Raw genomic sequence first — 15,697 nt, 5'->3', positions numbered from 1 at the left:
TCAGCCATACAGTTCACCTCAGTATTCTGGCCGAGATGAGAAAGAAGTGGTCTTCATGAACCGTGTCCTGCAAGGCTGGGGAAGCTGGACATTCACCACTATGCTCTCGCTTTCCCCCATGGGAGAAACTGTGGTCAAAGTGTACAACTCCTTTTTGTCACTGAGCTGTGCTGTCCTGGAGGGCAGATGACATGGATAGTGTTAACTGTTCTTGTTACCCTCTTCAGTGCATCTAGCCTCAGAGTTCTTGTGCCAATAGTGTGCTGAAACTTTTCCACTGGACTCTTCCCAAAGATACTCCTATCTGTTGGTAATTATTAAAGTTAATGCTTCTGTGGAGTGAGGCGTGATGATGGTAGAAAGCTCTGATTCCACCATTTTGCTGATGTCAGTTTTAATTTCTAACTGTTCACCTTCCTTCTGGCATTTTGTCTCTAGGCTCTGCTTGTCATTCTCATTCCCTGAGCTCTCATATGTACCAAGAGCATGTCTCTTTCCTTCACTTCTGTAGTTAGCTTCACAAAAACAAGAATCTATGTGGATCATTGTGTTCGTGATAGAGTCCCTGTTTTACTGCTTAGTGCTTTTAGCCTTAAATTCCATCTTTTTTGGTAATATTGCTTCCTTTCCTTCTTTGTTTTTCACTGTGTTTTCCTGCTGTCTGCTTGTCCATCCCTTTATTTTTAACTTTTCTTTAGCATAAAGACTATATGCTTAGTCTTACATTTTACATTACTTTAAAATTTACATTCATAATTATTTTAATTATCAATTTCTGTTTGTTTTTTCCTCATTTTTTTCTGATTTCATTGGATTGGTATTCATTCTATTTTCCTTCTGTTTTCTCCTTGTTAATTTAGATGTTTTATTTAAATTTTTTGTTCTATTTTCTTGTGCTCATTAGACATGTATGTACTATTTTTTTTTTTTTTGCAAGTGAGATTCCAGTGTTTCCTCCAGAAAGGCACATTATTCCTCCACCATGGTCTTCTTCTTCCTGTGTACCTTGACCCTGTAGGAGATGAGACCTCTAAAGTGATTCCTTTCCCTCTTTTCTCCTCATCACCCCTTCCCACTCTCTAAGATGAGATCCTTGGAACATTTTTACGTCTCTTCTCCCTCTCCACCTATAACTCCTAGGTTTTCCTGGAATTCTCTAGGATTTTAGTCCCGGATGATTACTGGAATTTTCCTTGCTGTATGTCCCTCCTGTTTCCAAAAGACTTATGTAGCATTTACACTACATAACCCCCAGTAGCCATGAATATCCACTTAACCTGTCTATATTAGGTTCGTTTTTCATCAGTGTTGTGTTTCCTCTCATCTCCCTATGTCTTGAAGTCTCAATCTAACTCTCTTTTGAAGATCTTTGCTTGATTTTTTTCTTCAGATGGGAATTGCTGGTGGTATACTCTGCACATTCTTGTGTGTTAACAGTTTCCTTCTTTTGCCCTGGTGGGTGAATACCATCTTGAATAAGTAGAGGATCATAAGTTGTTTTCAGCTTAGCTATTGGCAAATGTCATTTCCATTGTCTACTGGCTTCCAGTGTTGACAATAAGAAGTCAGATGCCAATTTTCCCCTTTGCAGATAATGTGTACTTTCTGTTTATTAGCTTGTCAGTGTTTTGTTCTGTTTTTGTTTTAAACTTTCAGGAATCTTACCAGGACATGCCCAAGTGAGTGTTTTCCTTTATCAGTCAAGTCTAGAACTCTGGGAGTCATTTCAATCTCTAGACTCCAGGGTCTCTTCAGTTTAGGAATAATTTTTTGTATTACACACTTTATAATTATTCCCTCTCCTTTGTTTCCTTTTTTCCTGAAATTCATATCATTGCTCATGGTAGGTCTCCTGGATCCAGCCCCAAGTCTCATCTTTCCTCTTATTTGTCCACCATTTTGCTTGATCCATATGGTGAGAATTTTTTTCCAATGTATTTCTAGTCACTTGTTCATATCTCTCCAATGACCATTCTCTCTTTAACTCATCTGTCAAATTGTTCAATGGAACAGCTGCCAGATAAAGTACAGAAAACTAATTAAATGTGAATCTCAAACATTGAATATATTTTTAGTGTAAGTATGTTGACTATAGTATGGCACTTAATATACTAAAATTATTTACTATTTATGTGAAATTCAAATTTAATGGGTTGTCTTGTAGTTGTTTGTATGTAGTTGCTTTAATTCTGGCAACCCTATTCAATGGAGAAATCATATCTCTGAGGTCCAGACATTCTTTTTGTGTATGCATTTGATTCTCCTTAAGTGTCCTTGTTTATTTGCTTGGTTCTTTGTTGTTTTTAGAATCTTCAGTTCACTGGCCAGGTGTTTTGTTTGTTTGGATTGGTCTTTCTCTGTTTGGATGCTGAGTTTCCCTTACTATGTTATGTTAAAAACAGTCAGAGATCTGCTTGTCATGGGACCCCAAGTGGAGGCTGACCTCTGACTCGTAGAAGATAAAGGAATTTTTCCCATAGCGGGAAGGGGGAGGGTATATGGTAGAAGGTGGACAGCAGTCCCATGCTGAGGGCCTAAGAAGAGCCCCTCTGTGCAAAAGTGTCTTTGTGCTCTTCTAGCTTCACAGATGCAAAAGATTAAGTTTACCTGTTCAGTGTCTTCGTGGCCTCTAAGAGCCATGGATCCCACACATACTCAGATAGGATTGATACTGTCTCTCACCTCAGGAGTCCTTGTACTACCGCAGATCACACTGTTTTTGCAAATCTGTCATTAGCAATCTCTGCTTCCAGGTTTTCAGGTGCTGGTTCCATGGCTCTTCCTGAACTCAAAATAAGGAAACTCCATAGACACTGTCCACTGGAACTTGTTCCCATCTACCCTCCACTCTGTCCAGGTAAGAAACCACCCATCTCAAGAAAGGAACAAGGCAGGAGCTGGAAGGGAAGATGGGCACTGAAGGTATCAAAATACCCAAAAGATGCAAATTGCTAAAGGAAACAATCAGATTAGGTGTGGTGAAAGACCTGGAAAAAAATTAGAAAAAAAATTAAAGTTTAAGAGTATTCTGCTCTTGGAGTATATCACAGTTGTCTTTATGTTCTCACTTCATTTAAACTGACCAAAACTGAAATCAGAGAGGAGGCATATGAATGTGATCTATGCAGAGAAGATAACAAGGATGCTGTGTAGCTAGAGCCACACATGGCTTGGGATGACTGTATTACAACAGGTATAGAACATTTCATTATCTTGGAGGTTCTACTGGACAGTACTACAATTAGTTGTGCATACTCACAGAGAAGTCCTTGCCTCTCCATTACAAACACTGGCTAACCAATCTGCATATGTGTATCTTGAGGTAAAATGATATTTATTTATTTACTTATTTTATTGTATTTTATTTTTTTTGAGATGGTGTCTGACTCTGTTGCCCAGGCTGGAGTGCAGTGGCGCGATCTCGGCTGACTGCAAGCTCCGCCTGCTGGGTTCACACCATTCGCCTGCCTCAGCCTCGCGAGTAGCTGGGACTACAGGCGCCTGCCACCACGCCTGGCTAATTTTTTTGTATGTGTTTAGTAGAGACGGAGTTTCACTGTGTTAGCCAGGATGGTCTCAATCTCCTGATCTTGTGATCCACCCACCTCGGCCTCCCAAAGTGCTGGGATTGCAGGCGTGAGCAACCGCGCCCAGCCAAAATGATATTTTTCATACACGTATTGTTTTAACGTGGCACTTGAACCCGGAGGACATCATGCTGAATGAAATAAGTCAGGCTTGGAAACACAAATATCACATCATCTCACTTATAGGTGGAATTTTGAAAAATCAAATTCATAGAAGTAGAGAGTAGAAGGGTGGTACTGGAGACTGGCTGGGGGAAGGAGAAGAAGAAATGAAGAGGTATTGGTGCAAGTGTACAAAGTTTCAGTCATACAGGAGCAATAAGCTTTTGAGATTTATTGCATAACATAATGACTATAGTTAATAAAAATGAATCGTATATTTCAAAATTGCTGAGACAGTAAATTTAAATGTCTTACCACAAACATGATAATTAACTGAGGTGATGGATATATTTTCTTGCTCTAATCACTTCATATTGAATAAATGTATCAAAACTTCATACTGTACCCCATAAATATATACAATTATGAGTTGCCATTTAAAAATATTATTAATTTAGGCCAGGCACAGTGACTCATGCCTGTAATCGCAACACTTTGGGAGGCTGAGGCAGGAGGATCACTTGAAGTCAGGAGTTCAAGACCAACCTGGCCAACGTGGTGAAACCCTGTCTTTACTAAAAATACAAAAATTAGCTGGGCGTGGTGGTGCATTCCTGGAATCCCAGCTACTCAGGAGACTGAGGCAGGAGAATCATTCAAACTTGGGAGGTGGAGGTTGCAGTGATCTGGGAGATTGCACCACTGCACTCCAGCCAGGGCGACAGTGAGACTCCGTCTGAAAAAACTATTAATTTAAAAATATTTTAAGTGATCAACTGTTACTCTACCCCAATCTCACTGGAGAATAAGATTCTACTGAGGTTCTAAGTCATTGTGTGCTGAGTAAAATGGTTAACTAATGATTTTAAAGAATACAGGAGAGAGGGTAGGAGAGTGAGCAACAGGTGGAGCCTCTGTTTTCTTTACAGAAACATGTAAACAACTCTTTGTTTAGTTAGAGAGCACTTAATTTTAGGACGGGCTTCACTGGAGGGTAAATGGCTCAGTACCCACCTCCATGATTCTGGAGGCGAAGGCACTTTTGTAGCTCCACCATCAGCCAGCTGGGTAACAGGCCCATGTCTGTCCTGGCCAAGCCTGTTTTGCTGTCTGGTTGCTCTGGCCAAGAAGCCTTCCCAGAACCATGCCCTCCTTCCTCATGCCTGTGCTTTCTGTGTTGTATTTCTTTGTATTTTCTTTTTGCTTATAATTTTCTCCCCCCATTGTAAGCCCCATGAGGACAAGGGGTGTGACTGGTTTTGCTCACTGCCGTGTCTTCCGTACGTAGTACATAACAGGACATCAATAAATATTAGTTGAATGGAAGATTAAATCAACAGAATGGTGAGTTCCTGATGATCATAGGTATGTGCCACCTGGGTTCTATTCTATTAAGGAATGGGAGATTGGCTGCCGGAGGCAAGAACATGTTTCATTTACATGTACGCATTTGACCCTGAAAAATGTCACCAGATTTTACAAGTTATTTACAATGCTGTCTTGGAATGACTGCAGGCTCATAAATAACCAGGAAAGATAAGGCTGAAAAAAAAAAAAACAGTTGAAGAATCAGTTGCTTGTTTTAAAAACTCATTTCACAATGCGTTATTTTCTTACCAAAGAGGCAGGAAGCCCAATGTCTATAAAACTTTAAAGTAAGCATTTCCCTTTAAAATGAAGACATACTCTTAAACCTCTCTGTGAACCAATCTCTCCATAAAAATTTATGATGTATTTGAATTAGAGTGTGCTAATTTAAGTGTGATGCGCGAAGAACACTGCAAAGGAAAAAACAAACCTTAATTTTATTTAATCTCAAATAATAACTAATAATTGCACAAGAAATAATCAGGATCTTTAAAAATATAAGCAGTCATTTACATTGCCATTGGTAGCTTAAATGTGTAGCCCAGCAATCAGAACAAGGAGTCAAAGTTTCTTTTCAAGGATCTGAAATAAAAAGGCAAATAGCAAAGCATGTGCCCAAACAGCCAGCTTGGAGTAACTCCCTATCCCAGGATGCTCAACGCCTTTGTAAAAGAAATATCAATCGCGAATGTTCTTCTAACATAAATAAGCTAGAGGAAATATCTTGATTTTTAGAACTGATAGGATTTCAAAACAGGAAAATCTTCAAAGCTGATGCTTTTTTTTTGAAAGAACAAGATATTTTTTCCCAAGGCAGCATTTGTGCCCTGGAACTAGCTGAGCAATCCTCCTGCTGACCTTTCCCCTTGTTCTGAAAGGCTTAATGGTGACTAGCATGCCATTTCTCATATGTCTTGAGTGAATGTGGTGTTCTGAGTTTTATTAGGTTGGTGCAAAAGTAATTGCAGTTTTGCCATTAAAAGTAATGACAGGCCATGTACAGTGGCTCACGCCTGTAATCTCAGCCCTTTTGGGAGGCTGAGGCAGGTGGATCATGAGGTCAAGAGATTGAGACCATCCTGGCCAACATGGTGACACCCCGTCTCTACTAAAAATACAAAAATTAGCTGGTGTGGTGGAGTGTGCCTGTAGTCCCAGCTTCTCAGGAGGCTGAGCAGGAGAATTGATTTTACCAGGGAGGCAGAGGTTGCAGTGAGCTGAGATCATGCCACTGCACTCCAGCCTGGCGACAGAGCAAGACTCCGTCTCAAAAAAAAAAAAAAGTAATGACAAAAACTGCGACTGCTTTTGCACCGACCTAATAGTTCCTAACTAAACTCTATATTCTTTACAAATACTCCATTTTGAATGATAACAATAGACACTGGGGATTCCTAGAGGGGGAAGGAAGGAGGGGGCAAGGGCTGAAAATGAACTATTGTGTACTCTGCTCACTACCCGGGTGACAGGATGTTTCTTACCCCAAATGTCAGCATCATGCAACATACTCACCTAACAAACGCGCACATGTACCCCCTCAATCTAAAACAAAAGCAGAAATTATGTGAAAAAACTGGGGTGGGAGTTGGAATGAACTTTAGATATGTAATAAATTTGTTTGAAAACTGTTAATTTCTCATGCTTTCATTAAAAAATAATTTTCCTCCAGAAACCCCAAATTCTCCACCTCAGGAATGAAAAGTGCATTTGAATTTCAAGAAGGTATGGGTATGAGAACCTTGCAGTTTTCTAATTTGTGGAGACAAAATAATTCTTATAACACCAACTAGAGGTTTCCTCTACAAACCCCTTGTAATTCCTTTCTGAGCTCTCTTCCTTCTAGAATCTTGGGGCATCTGAAAAACTCAAAGCTATGTAAACACAATATATAGGTTGCTGGAGACAGGATAGCTTCTTGTCTTCTTTCCCTTGTGATATCGTTTGGCTGTGTCCCCATCCAAATCTCAACTTGAATTGCATCTTCCAGAATTCCCACATGTTGTAGGAGGGACTCAGGGGCAGGTAACTGAATCATGGGGGCTGGTCTTTCCCGTACTATTCTCCTTATTATTAATAAACCTCACAAAATGTGATGGGTTTATCAGAGGTTTCCGCTTTTGCTTCTTCCTCATTTTCTGTTGCTGATGCCGTGAAAGTAGTGTCTTTCATCTCCCACCATGATTCTGAGGCCTCCCCAGCTATGTGGAACTGTAAGTCCAATTAAACCTCATTTTCTTCCCAGTCTCAGTTATGTCTTTATGAGCAGTGTGAAAACGGACTAATACACCTTGTTTTCTCACTGTGGGGTTGTAAACATTTGTAAATGTGGCCACCTTAGAACAGACATTGAGTGGAAATAAGAATTGTAGGATAGCATTGAAGCCAGTTGCCTTGTGTAGGACCATGTTCTCTATTTTCATGCCTTTTCTTGTCCTCCCCTTAAAAGATGTCTCCTTCTAGTATTCTACCAGACTACCTTAGTCTTCTCATTTTCCTTTCTATCCAAGCTTATTTTTATAAAGGCTGGGATCAGTTTATTGATGTGACTGAGATGGACTCTCCTTCTTAGAGGCAAGGCATTCTAATGGAATATTAAAATTGTAAAGATGACTCCTCCAGACCCAAAAAAATACCAAACCCTTGGCCTTGAACAGTCCTGTTAGAACCAAGTCTGCAGGGAAGTTTGTGAAAGTAACTTGGAAAGCTACTCAATATGGATATTAAACAGCCCAGTTTTCCTAATTGTGCCTCATTTCAACTGTGTCCTCTGGATACTACTGGCTCCCCAGTGGTTGGGTTGAGTATAAGCCCCCAAATATGAGTAAAAGAAGAAAAAGTTAATTCAGTCACCGAGTCTTGCTAGCATATTAAAAATTGGATAAATTAATGTTCAATCATATGTTCTGGCTTTGGCCAGCCAGACCAGGCCAATTTTTGGATTTGAACTGCTTAGAATTCTTCAGGCAAGTCGCGATGGAGCACTTCTTGGACAGTTAGAACTTTACCAGGTTCACAGGAGAACTCAGATGAAGACAATACCTCATCCACACTGGTTTCCTTTGGAGAGCTTTACTGTTGAGAGGTGGTTTTCATAGCCGCAAAATGGCAAGTGCAAGTTGAGTAGATCAGTGTTTATCAACCAGGTGCCACATTGTGCCCCAGGAGACATTTGACAATGATGGGGTGTTACTGGCATCTAGTAGGGAGAGTTCAGGGATGCTGCTTAACATCTTACAATGCACAGGACAGTTGCTACAGCAAAGCATTAGCCAGACCCAAATGCCAATAGTGCCAAGGTTGAGAAGCCCTGCAGTAAAGAATGCTGAGTGTTAAAACCAGGGAAGCAAAATCTGTCAGTGGTGAAGGGGATGTGTATGGCACTTAGAGCAGAATCACAGCCAGAGTCAGGACACAGGTAGATTTTGGAGAACTGGAAGCGAGGATCAAAACCAGGGGAAAAGTGAGAGAAGCCAAGACTGTGGCTGTGATCCAGGCTGCAATACCTGAAGCTCCCTTGGCTTATATGGTGGGGTACTGGACTTGCCTAATTTCTAGGCATGGAGTTGGGGCTTGTAACAATGGTGGGAGATGGGCAGTGCTTTGGGAATGTAGTTGACCACTGCATGGGTGCTAACTAGCCCAGGGGTCTTAAAGAATTTGTGTAGGCCATGAGGATCCACTGCAGCCATTGAATAGTCATAGAATTGAGTCCAGGACATCACCGTATGCTACTACCATGCAGTTTTACCCCTTCTAAGAATCCAAATGTCCTAGTTTAATTTCTAAATTTTCGTTTTGTTTATTTTCACTAAAGCAACATGTTAGTGTAGTGTGGGGGGAAGTGAATTCATGGCTGGTGCTCATCATGATATCTCTTAATAGGATCGTGAGGCAGTGTGGCAGGAAGAAAACGTTGTATTTAGTTAAAAAAAAAACAACAAAGAGAATCTGCCTTTTAAGAGAGGAAGAGCATGGCTATCAGCAGCGAATGGCTCTTTGATGGACTAAAATACTTTGATGAGATTTTGTGGTTGATGAAGATGCCTCTGTCTTGCTTTTTTGACTACTTCTAGGCAAAACCTAGATTTGTAAGGGTCAGTGAGAGAGCTCAACTGCTTCAGCTTAGAAAATAAGGATTTTGACTGTTTGTGAGCAGCCCAAGAATGAGGGTTTGAAGGGCCCAGTGTGTGAGAATTGGATCCCAGAAATATGGCCATAGGCAGCCTCTGGGGAGAAACCAAGGCCACGAGAAGTTCCCCATGAAGGAGGCATTATGGGACATGTGTGAAAATGACACAGTTTTAAATTAGCTGCATTCTGTCTGTGAAGGAGTGGTTGTAAAGAAAGCACTTCTGTTATCCCCAAAAGCCTCAGTAAACATTCGCCACACACTGTCACAGCTTTGGGATAGTTGCTGGGGAAGAGGGAAGGAGGCTGGGTGGGGTTCAGAAGCAGCAGGGAAGAGAGGTGACCCGCAGGAGGGTAAGCCCTACTCCTTCCACTCCTCTTTCTCATTCCCACTCTCTGAGGCACTGGAAAGGTCACAGGACCTCTTCTAGTACATGAGGTGGGAGCTCGACACATTTTATTTGGAGAATAAAAGAAAATATGCCCTCATCAAACTAGAGGGTGTTAGGGGGCATCTGGTTTACAGAACTGAGTCAAGAAGAAGCACTCTCAAGCAATGGTGACATCTGCCAGTTCTGCAAAGTGGGCCCTGCGTTGTCACAGAAGTCTCCTTGGGCAAATGTTTTCTACGTAGATTTTAGAAACTTTCCTGTGACTTTCTCAAGGTCTTTTGGTGACACATGCAGCTTGAAGCTTTTGCAAGGGGCTGGAGTCTAATCTCTTCTTGCCCAGCTTGGCTGCAGGAGAAGGGAGATATGTTAGGAGTTGGCTTTGACTGAGGTGGTGTAGCCTGGGGTTGCAAGGGCTGTTGCCAAGGCTTCTGGTGGCATGACATGCTTCAGGAGTTGGATGAATTTTCTGTCATCTTTTGGACTTCTGTTGCCTCAAGATCTCTTGATTTTGTTGCATTGCAAAGATCCTGTTAGCTGTGTCTCCTTGCCCTTCTGAGAGTGCCTGGCTACCAAACACTGTCCAGGAGCTGTTGAAGAGGCCTCTTGCCAAAGGTGACAAGTTGAAGATGCCAAGGCACTTGCTGGAGTCATTTTTCTTGCCCAATCTTTATCATCTTCCATTAGTCAGGAGTATTAATGGACAGTCCTGGAGTGTCCAAATGGCAATAATCCATCTTTTTTCCAATCCTACCAAGGGTGTTTCAATGCAGCCGTTGGAATAGTAATATTTGTGCATTATTGCTGTTCTCAGGGTACTGTAAACTTGTCCCCCTCCTGGATCTTTGCCCACTAAATCAGCCCTAACACTTTCTCTTCAGTCTCTTTCTGTTGACTTTCCCCTAGATCCTGCCCCTAGACCATCACTCAGCTAGTTCCTCTTCATTGCCTCCATTTTAGTTCAAATGTTTCTTCTTTGGACAGTTTGGAGTTTTGCTCCCCCTCTTCTCTGCCATTCTATAGTAGGTTTTTTTTTTTCTTAAAATAGTGCATATCATCTGGGCGCGGTGGCTCATGCCTGTAATCCCAGCACTTTGGGAGGCTGAGGTGGGTGGATCACGAGGTCAGGAGATAAAGACCATCCTGGCCAACATGGTAAAACCCTGTCTCTACTAAAAATACAAAAAAATTAGCTGGGTATGGTGATGCGTGCCTGTAATCCCAGCTACTCAGGAGGCTGAGGCATGAGAATCGCTTGGAGCCGGGAGGCAGAAGTTGCAGTGAGCAGAGATCGTGCCACTGCAGTCCAGCCTGGTGACAGAGTGAGACTCCGTCTCAAAAAAAAAAAAAAAAAAGTGCATATCACTACCTGTATTGGCTTGTTTAATGCCTTACTTAGTGTCTTAGTCTGTTGTGTTGCTATAAAGGAATACCTGAGGTTGGGTAATTTATAAAGAAAAGAAGTTTATTTGGCTCATGGTTCTGCAGGCTGTACGTGAAGCATGGCCAGCATTTGCTTCTGGTGAGGACTTCAGGGAGCTTCCACTTATGGCGGAAGGCGAAGGGGAGCTGCATTACATGGCGACAGGAAAGAACAGAGAGGAGGAGGTGCTAGGCTTTTTCTTAGTGCCCAGATCTTGCCTGAACTAATAGAGTAAGAAGTCACTCATAGGTATAGCACCAAGACATTCATGCATGATCTGCCCCCATGGTCCAAAAACCTCCACTAGGCCTCACCTCCAATACTGAGGATCAGATTTCAACATGAGATTTGCAAGGACAAATACCCAAACTGTATCACTTGCTTATTATCTTTCTCCTCTACTAGAATATAAGCTCAAGAAAGACCAGGATTGCATCCCACATGCTCACCATTGTATCCTTCCCATGTACAACTTTACCCTGCACATAATAGCTCCTCAAGAAATATTCATGTAATAAGTGAATAATTGAGTGAATGAATAAGTGAAACTTCTCTTTACAACAAGCAAATGTAATAGTCCTTTCTAAGCTCTCATCCTTCTCATTGTCCCTGGTGGATTCCCACCACACTCAGAATTCCTTTTCACCTTTCCGTGCATATGAGGCCCCACCTAATCAGGTGCTGGTCTTCTTGGCTTTCTGTCTCCTACCACTTTTTGTCTTGCTTTGGGAACTCCACTGTCTTTTCTATTACAGGAACAAGCTAAGGTTATTCTTCATGGTCAAGAGCACAAGCTCTGAACCCATCTGTTTTTGAACTCAAGTTCCACTTATTGCTAGCTGTGTGATATTGGGAAATTCTTTATGTTCTGTAACCCTCACCTCTCTCATCTGTAAAATGGAAGTAATGATAGTACCTGTCTCATAGGTGGCAACTATATGGGGCAGCACACTCAAGGAATGAAGGAAGTTTCAATGAATGTCAACTTTATAAAGATAGTGTTGAGGTAGCCCAGTGCAGTGGTTTGGGAGCCAGGAACAGCGTGTGGGCCAGAGTGTGGCTGCAGGACAGGAGGTCAAAGATACGGGTTGAGGGTGGAATAGGAAGACCCTGGAACGTCATCCCGGGAGCTTGAGATTTTATTCTACATTTCTCTTGTTCTTAACTATTGAGGGTGATGGATCTCTGCAGTGAGTGGAAGAGTTCCTCATGGACCCCAAGGTTATATCCATCTAGAACTTCAGCATGTAACTTCATGTGGAAATAGTGCCTTTGCAGATATAATTTAGGTAAAACTGGAGATGAGATCATACTGGATTAGGATGAGATCTAAATCCAATGAAAATGTCTTCATAAAAAACAGGAAAGAACCCATAGAAACACAAGGAAGAAGGTCATGTGAAGATGGAGGCAGAGATTGGAGGGATGCAGCCACCGGCCCAGGAATGCCAGCAGCCACCCAGAAGCTGGAAGGAAATGAAGGAGTCTCTCCTAGAACCTTTAGAGAGAACATGGTCCTGTGAACAGCTTGATTTTGGACTTGCCCGTAGCTTGTATACTCTTACTTTGGATACAATTTTATCCAAACTTGGCTAAACAGTTTCTCAGCCTATAGAAAATTTAAAATGGAGAAGATTCAACTCGATTCTTACAGATTCAAAGCAAGAAAATGATGGGAACATAGGAGGAGACCAAGAAAGCCTATAAAAAGCAAAAATACGAAGTTAACATAGTGGTAGCTTTAAGATGTTTAGTGTAGCTGCAGGCAGCCTATACACATGAAAATCCCCAAGGGGATCCCCATATCACAGTGTAGTGTGATGTTTGACATTCGTGATCATCTAGAGATGTACAGAAAAGGTGAATCTATGTTCTGTATATTCTGCCTAAGGCAAAGAAATATTTAGCTCCCTTTAAAATAGTTCCATAATTTTTTCTAAAAACCTTTTCTTGAAAACTGTAAGCTTCCCATATCTGGAGCATTTCACTTTAAATATTTGGATAAATATGTTATCTTCTTACTTAGACATTTCATGTGTTTAGGGATTGTCTTCTAAATTCTTCCTAATTCATATAGCTGCTAACACTTCCTGCAGAGCTAAACCATTATAGATATGAAATAAAGACCTATTGATTTGACTTACTTTTACTTGTAAAACCTTCCGAGCGTTATAACCTCATTTAATCTTTCAGCTTTTACAGTTTCAAGAGTTTGTGTCACAATTAGAAGAATTCAACTGCACCTCCAAGTGACAGCGGTTGCTCTGGTTGGTGGGTGATCTCAGGAGGCTTGAGAACACTTTGTGTATGAGGGAACTAAGATACTTTCAGAGCCCCACTTTAGAAGGTGTGAACTGGCTAGATAATGAACCCCAGGGCTCACGCTGCTATAGCAGTGGGAAGGAGGTGATGGGTTTTCAGTTTGGGCCTCAAACATCAATACCCTCCTAGTAGCGGAAGGAACAGAGTCCCTCCTTTACTTCTCCATTAGAAAGAATGAGATGGCAAGACAATGGAACAGGCAAAGTGAACAGAGATGTAAGACAAAATTCAGGTGAGAGAGCCGGAGCATCACTCAGCCATTCCTGACATGTAAAACAGGCAACTAGAAATTTGCAGAAAGGAAGCGAAGTCTCCATAAGGATGTTTTTAAAGTGAGCTTGAAATATTTGGAGACAATTCAGTGTTACATAAAATCTGCAAATCTCTGAATAAAGAAGCAGAGATCCCAGCATGGGACAAATGGAGCCTCAAAGGTGGGAAGAAGACAGACAAGACCAGGGCAGAATGCATCTCTTCCTTCCTTTTGGCTTTCCTGGGTAAGGATTGCATCATTCCTGTGGAAGGACAGGCCATCAGCTCTGAAACACTCTGTATTTTCCAGTATATACTGCTAGCTGTGTGATGTTAGGAAAATTCCTTACCTTGTCTAACCCCCATTTCCCTCATCTGTAAAATGGAAATAATGATAGTACCTACCTATCCCATAGGTGGCAACTACAAGGGGCAGCACACTCAGGGAATTAAGGAAGTTTCAGTGAATGTCAACTTTATGAACACAGTGTTCATAAAGGCAGGTCAGTGCAGTGGTTTGGGAACCAGGAGCAGCACGTGGGCCAGAGTGTGCCTGCAGGAGACTAGGTCAGAGATGTCGCTAATAATGGAGAATAAAGGATGCATTCTCATTACTGACCTTGGAGTCATTCATTCATTCACAGGATGTGTTTTGTCAACTTACTAAAACACTAACTTAAATAATCACAGGTTTTGTTTATTATAGATACTAAGACTTAGTGGACCCAACATTAATGACATCCAGAGTAGACAAACATCAAGTGTGTACTGCTTCTGTGCGAAGCGTCCTTCATCTAGATGTCCATGGATCATATTTGGGAGGAATGAGGAGTTCCTGGAAATTTATACGAAATTCAGTGTAGTTGCACGTGTGCACTTTCATGGCCAGCCAACCAATAGCTTTCACTATGTTTTCCGGGATCTGTGATCCTAATAGGGATAAACAACACAGCCTTTTAGAATACTCTCTTAAAATTTTATTATTGCCATAATACATAAATAATACGATATTGAAGTTGTCAAAAATGCATATGAACAAAACGAAAAATTATTGACAAAGACTAGTTATTCCTACAGATGTTAAATATTAAAAATTATATATGTATAAAAATATGCAAACACAACTAAAATACACATTAAATATATATACAATCATGCAGTGCTTAACAACAGGGATATGTTCTGAGAAATGTATCATTAGGTGATTTCATCAATGTGCAATTATCAGTGTACAGTATTTACACAAACAGATAGCATATATATAGTTTTATTTATAAACATTTCTTCACATGGAAAAACAACAGTTTCAGCACCATTACTGAATATCAGTCATTTCCCCTACTTGACCTGCAGTGCCAATATCAAGTACCATATATCAGGTTTCTAGATATGCTCCATAGTAATCTTATGAGTCTGCCATAATACATGCAGTCCGCTGTTGGCTGAAATGTCATTAGGTAGCTCATGACATGTTATATATACTATATATTCTTAGAAAAAATAATGGTATACAACAAAATGTTGGTCAACTGTTTTCCCATCTTGAGAAACATGCATGCCTTTTCTTATAAATAAATACACATTTACATAATCATCCTTAACAGTTGTAAATGTATAATAATTTAGTGAAGCATTTAAGACTTTTCTGGATTTTTCCTTATAAATGGCACCAAGACGTATAATACTTTTTGCCCAGTTATCCAATTATGTTTAAGGATAAATTCCAGGAGTAGCCTTCCTAAGCCACTTTTTAAGTCTTTTGATGTTTTACCCAGTTGCTTTTTAAAACATTTTATATCAATTTATACCTCAAGGACAGTGTAGGAGGGTGCCTCCTTCCTCTTTTCTATCCCTTAGCCAAAATTGGGTACAATCATACTTTATATCTCCGTTAATAAGATAGTTAAAACAGCAGCCTCAATATTTCTTTCAATTTCTTTGGCGGTTAGCCAAATTAAATATATTTTAACATTTTTTGTGGCTATTTTTATATTTTCTGAAACTTGTCTTTTATTAATGTCCTTAGCACCTTAGGACATTCATCTTTTTTTCACTTGTAAGAATTTTTTACATATGAATCCAACAGCGCATATGCTGCAAATAAATTTTTTGGTTTGATTTGTGGT

General features: G+C 40.7%; 1 long non-coding RNA gene across 1 annotated transcript; it reads left to right on the top strand.

The window, feature by feature from the left end:
* The first annotated feature begins 2,753 nt into the window (after positions 1–2,753).
* On the top strand, positions 2,754–14,189 carry LOC100583309. Its single transcript, XR_122385.1, has 2 exons — positions 2,754–2,857; positions 12,171–14,189. It is a non-coding gene; the product is annotated as an uncharacterized LOC100583309 (long non-coding RNA).
* Positions 14,190–15,697: the final 1,508 nt, after the last annotated feature.

The sequence above is a fragment of the Nomascus leucogenys genome, chromosome 2 (assembly GCF_006542625.1).
Source record: "Nomascus leucogenys isolate Asia chromosome 2, Asia_NLE_v1, whole genome shotgun sequence".
NCBI lineage: Eukaryota > Metazoa > Chordata > Mammalia > Primates > Hylobatidae > Nomascus > Nomascus leucogenys.
Note: the sequence above shows the minus strand (reverse complement) of the source record. Positions and strands in the feature narration are given on the sequence as shown.